This window comes from Phascolarctos cinereus, unplaced genomic scaffold (assembly GCF_003287225.1).
Source record: "Phascolarctos cinereus isolate Bilbo 61053 unplaced genomic scaffold, phaCin_HiC Scaffold_7;HRSCAF=346, whole genome shotgun sequence".
Classification (NCBI taxonomy): domain Eukaryota; kingdom Metazoa; phylum Chordata; class Mammalia; order Diprotodontia; family Phascolarctidae; genus Phascolarctos; species Phascolarctos cinereus.
Genome location: NW_027556180.1, coordinates 134904429 through 134910428, shown reverse-complemented (window position 1 = coordinate 134910428; position 6000 = coordinate 134904429).

Sequence of the window (6000 nt, the reverse complement as noted above, 5' to 3'; positions counted from 1 at the left end):
CTTATAAATTTGACCTAATTTGCTATATATATATAGAAATGAGGCCCTTTTCAGAGAGACTGGTTGTAAAAATTCTTTCCCAATTTTCTATTTTCCTTCTAATCTTGGGTGCATTGGCTTTTTGTGTGCAAAACTTTTCAGTTTAATGTAATCAAAATTATCCATTCTAATCAAAAATCATTTACTTTTGACCAGTCCCTCCTCCCTTCTGTTACCTCTTTCCATTTTCTTCCCCTTTACCCTTACTGTTTCTTCCTTCCCTTCTATCCCCCCTCCCTTTTCTTTCCCTTTTCCCCTCCTACTGTCTATATGGCAAGTTAGATTTCTATAACTGATTATTTTATTCCCTTCTTGAGCCAAATCTGATGAGAGCAAGGTTCAAACAATGCTCATCTCCTTCTCTTCTTTCCCTCTGCTGGAATAAGTTTTTGTATCTTTTTCTGTAATGTCATTTACCCTTGTCTGCCTCCTCCTTTCTCAGTATTTCTTAGATCAGACTAATCCACTTACTTGGATCCATTTAACCCACTTGATCAGATTTCTTTTCATCATTACATCAAAATCAACTTATATCCACTCCCTTTACATATACTCCTTTAACATGGTGTAATAATAGTACAGTTCTCAAGAGTTGCAAGTGTCATCTTCCCTTGTAGGGATGTAAATAGTTTGCCATTATTAACAACATATTGTATCTTTCTGTCCCATTTACCTTTTTATTTCTTTCTTGAGTCTCATACTTGAAGATCAAATTTTCTGTTGAGCTCTGGTCTTTTTATCAGGAAGCTTTGGAAGACTTCTATTTCATTGAATATCCATCTCATCCCCCGAAAGATCATGCTCATATTTGCTGGGTAGTTGATCCTTGGTTGTAATCGAAGCTCCTTTATATTACAGAATATCATGGTCTACTCCCTATGGTCTTTTAATGTAGAAGCTGTAAGGTCTTGCATAATCCCAACTGTCATTCCATGATATTTGTATTGTTTCTTTCTGACTGCTTGCAATATTTTCTCTTTGACCTGGTAATTTTGGAATTTGGCTGCTATATTCCTTGGCATTTTCAATTTGGGATCTCTTTCAGGAGATGATGGTGTATTATTTCTATGGCTATTTTACCTTCTGGCTCTAAGACTTCAGGGCAGTTTTCCTTGATGACTTCCTGAAATATACTGTCCAGGATCTTTTTTTCATCATGATTTTCAGATACACCAATAATTTTTAAATTGTCTCTCCTGGATTGATTTTCCAAGTCAGCTGCTTTACCAACGAAGTATTTTACATTTTCATCTATTTTTTCATTTTTTTTTTTTGGTTTCTGTTTGACTGATTCTTACTTTCTCATAGAGTATTAGCTTCCATTTGCCTGATTCTAATTTTTAACAAATTGCTTTCTTCAGTATACTTTTTTCCATTTGGCCAATTGTATTTTTTCAGGATTCTTCTACCTCTCACATTTGACTTTTAAAATCCTTCTTGAGCTTTTCTAAGAGGGCATTTTGGACTTCAGACCAGTTCATATTATTTTTTGAGGCTGCAGATGTGGGTTTGTTGACAATGTTGTCCTCTTCAGAATTTCTGCCTTGATCTTCACTCTTCTCATAATGTGAATCTATGGTATGTTTGTTTTTTTCTCATGGTTCCTTATTCCCTGGCCTTTAAAGAGATTGAGCTCTCCTGCTGGGGAGCAGAGGGAACTGATCCAAGCTTCTTGTGTTGGGAGCCTAGATCTTGTTCACTGGCTTTGTGTGCTGGGGCCTCTGATGTTGGCAGTTGGAAGTTGTACGGTTCTGGAAGTTTACCTGTTTTGGGCTGGAATCAGGAAGGCTGGAACTCTCCAGCAAGTCTAGATTGCCTACTTTTCCTTTCCTTTTGCTTTGTTCAGCTCCTCTCAAATGGATGTTGCAGAGTGTTTATCTGTCTGGAGCCTTTTGTAGTGCTGCTTCCCTTATTTTTGCTGAGGCACTAGAAACCCTGTTTGCTGTAGAATGCCAAGGCACCTGGTGGTTTTCTGAGCTAATTTCCAGTGGTTCCCCCACCCTCACTGAAACACTCAGAGGTCCAGGTGTTGGTGTTTGTCTGCTTCACCACCTGGGTTTTCTGGGTTTCCTCTTAGTGTGCTAAAGTGGGGCTTTCCACTAGCTTGCTGGGATGCCTCCCATTCTGTACTGCACTCCTTCCCCCAGGACAAGAGGGTCCTTTCCCATTAATTCCTCAAGCAACGTGGGCTACCACACTATCACACCCCATCTCTCTGCTGGTTCAGCTGTTCCAGGGTTTTTCCTGGGGCAATATTTTCTGGGCTTTTAGAGTTTGACAGGGGAGGGTGAGAGTGACTACCTTTTTACTCACTGATGTTTTCCATTTTAAGAAAATACCCAAAGATTCAGTACAATATTTTGAAAATACTATTTGTGCATTAAATGATTGTGCTTATAGGGAAAGGGAAAGGGAAAAAAAAAAAACCAAGTTCCTACTATTTGGCAGGACTTATGTTAAAAGCTGTATAAAATGTGCATAATTTGATCATCACCAAAGTATGTGGTGATAGGTTCTATTATTATCAGCATTTTACAAATAAGGAAACCAAGGCAGGAAGAATTTCAATAACTCACCTATCTTAAGTGTCTGAGACTGGATTTGAATTCAGCTTTCTCTGACTTTATGCCTAGTGCTCAATCTATTGTACTAGCTAGCTGCCTCCTAACTGGCTTAGAAATCAGATCTTATAAACTCATCTTTAATTCTTACTTTTCTTATTTCCTACACATTTTCCTACCAAAAATTAAAAAAAAATCACATATTGGTATTATCCTGTTTTTATGATAATGATGATTATGCTATTTATTTTTTTTTATTTAGAAATTTTCTCAGTTTGACAAAGTTTTAAGTAGGTAGTTAGCATTTTGCTACTTCAAGTATTAAAGTTCCAGAAGAAAGCAAATTTTATTATTAAGCGTGACAGTAGATAATATTTTAGGGTCTCTCCAGACTTTGTGGAAGTTTTTCTTTGGAGAAGATTGAGTTACAATACACAGCTCAGAGGCTTGAGTATCAGGAATGTCCTCCATTAATCTGAATGTTAGAATCTAACTTTTTTTCCCTATGAAATGATCACTGTTTTTTTTTTTCCCTATCTCCTAAATCTACATGCTCCTTTAAAGCATACTATAAATCTGTTCATAGATAGGCTACTATAAAATCTGTTCATAGATAGATAACAATGTCTGGTACATAGAAAGCAAACAATTCATCCTTATTGATTAATTGACTCTCACTGATCATATTTGTAATTTTAAAATTTTCTCTCATACATTGAAAGAGCACTAGGCTTAAAGGTATAGACAGAAATGTAACTGGGATAGAATAACTGAACTTTGCCCTAAGATGATGAATACATAAGGGAACAAACCAAAACTTACTTCTTTAGCACTGTATGAGCTTCCTCAGCAAAAGTAAATACCTAAAATATTAGACAGCAGCCTGGGGTGAGCTCCTGTGTTTCCCTTTTTAGTTCCCCCACCAGTCTATCAGATGTGTCCAAAAGCAGCCTCTTGTTCTTATCCTGAGGTTTCTGCCTTTCCAACTTAGAACAATGTTCTGCTATCTATCCTTTCCTTGAAATGAGAGTGTGCTTCATTATACTTTCTACAAGTGTGAAAAATAATAATTCTTGACTACAACCTTGGTCCAAAGCCATAGTCCTGAAAAGTAGGAGTTCTGCTCTTTGTTAACTGTGTGCTCTTTGCCAAATCACTTTAAAACAAATGAACTTCCATATTCTTATTTGAAAAACTGGGGAATTTATTTTAGCTTTAGCCTCAAAATATTAAGAAATATGTAAATAAATTATAGAAAAATAGACTGAAGAGAAAAATCATTAACACAGATTACCACAAATAAAACTAAAGGGCTAGAAAATGAATCAGAAGAAGGACCAGAATTGAGATTAAGTAGTCTAGAAATGTGAAGGCCAAGAAATCGTAGTAATGGTACAAAAAAGGATAATTACTAAACGAAAATTTACCACTGAAAATTTCCAATGATAAAATGCAAGTTTAACTGAAATCATAGGAATGATCTACATGTTTTTTCATGCTGAACCTATGCTCTATGAATATCTAAGTCTGATATAAGAAATGGAGAGATACGTGAAATCCAAAGAAAAACTATGAAAGAGTTTAGACCCTTCAAAATATTGGTGCATGCAAGATCCAATTGCCAAAAGAGTAACCTATGCTTCTTGATTCTTTCCAGTGAAAAGTAAAATGAAAGAGAACTCCTCACTAGTGGGAATATCATAAAATTTTACAGACTTGTTTTAAAGTGGCCAACCAAACTTTACCAAAAGGAATTATATCATTTGCTCCATCTGACACACTTCATTGAGATCTCAGATGAGATCTCCTATAATCCAAGTAGTTCATAACATTATAATTCTAAGCTGTCATTGAGAAAATACCCATTAAAAAAAGTTAATTGGCTGAATTTGGAGGTTTGAACCACTTGGAACATGAAGTAAAAAGATCATCCAGCAGTCTTACTAATTAAAGTTGGCCAAATAGAAAATGCTCCAAGTAGATGCCTTCCCAACTGAGATTTTAAAATCTTAACAAATTATCACTATTTCCTTCTAAGGTGTTAAGTGTAACTTGGAGTGCTGCTCCTAGGAACAGGTCACTCCTTTGGAAAGCATTCCCAAAGAAGGCATCCCAATGTGTTTGGAAGAAAAACTTGCCTGTAGGTGACCTCTGGTAAAGCTGTCAATTGATTTCCCTTTATTTCCACTGGGAGATATATCCGAATTAGAGCTCAGCTCCTTTTTTTTTTGAAGATATTTATTTGTTTCATTGAATATATCCCAATTACATACGAAAAAAAAAAATAACAAACTATTTTATTTAAATTTTGAATTCCAAACTAGTTTCCCCTCCCTGAGAAGGCAAGCAATCTGATATGGTTCATACATGTGTAGTGATGTAAAACCTTTCCACCTTAGCCAGGTTTCAGTAAAAAAAATCAAAATGAAACAATAGAAGATAGAGGCATTTTTAAAAACAGTATACTTCAATCTATATTCAGAGTTCATCAGTTTGCTGTCTGGAGATAGCATTTTCATCATGAGTGTTTTGGAATTGTATTGGGTCATTGTTTTGATCAAAATAGATAGGTCTTTCACAATTGATCCTCCTTTCAATTGTTGTTAACTATACAATGTTCTCATGGTTCTGCTCACTTCACTTTGCATATGTTTATACAAATCTTCCCAGGTTTTTCTGAAAGTATCCTGTTCATAATTTCTTTTGTTACAATAGTGTTTTATCACAATCATATAACAAAACTTGTTTAACCATTCCCTGATTGATAGGCAGTCCTTCAATTTCAAATTCTTTGCCACTGAAAAATAGTTGCAATAAAAATTACACACACCCCACACACAGACACACACACACACACACACACACACACACGCTTTTTCTTTTATCTCTTTTCGATATAGACCTCATAGTGATATTGCTGGGTCGAAGATATACACACACACATATATGTACATATGTATATATGTATATGTGTATACATATATATATATATATATATGTGTATATGTATATATGTGTGTGTGTGTGTGTGTGTGTGTGTGTAGCCGTTTGGGCATAGTTCCAAATCATTCTGTAAGAATCATTGAACTAATTCACAGCTCCACCAGCAATGTATTAGTGTCCCAATTTTTTCACATCCTCTCCAGCATTTTTCATTTTCCTCATGGTAACCAATTTTTTTTTTATTTTTTAAAAATTTATTTGTTTTGGGTTTCAACATTTATTTCCACAAGATTTTGAGTTCCAAATTTTCACCCCATCTCGCCCCTCGCCAAAGCTCAAGATGGCATGCATTCTGAACATCCCTTCCCCTACTCTGACCTTCTTTCTATCTCTCCCCCTCTTCTCTTATCCCCCTCCCCTTTCACTTTCCTGTAGGGCAGGATAAATTTCTGTACCC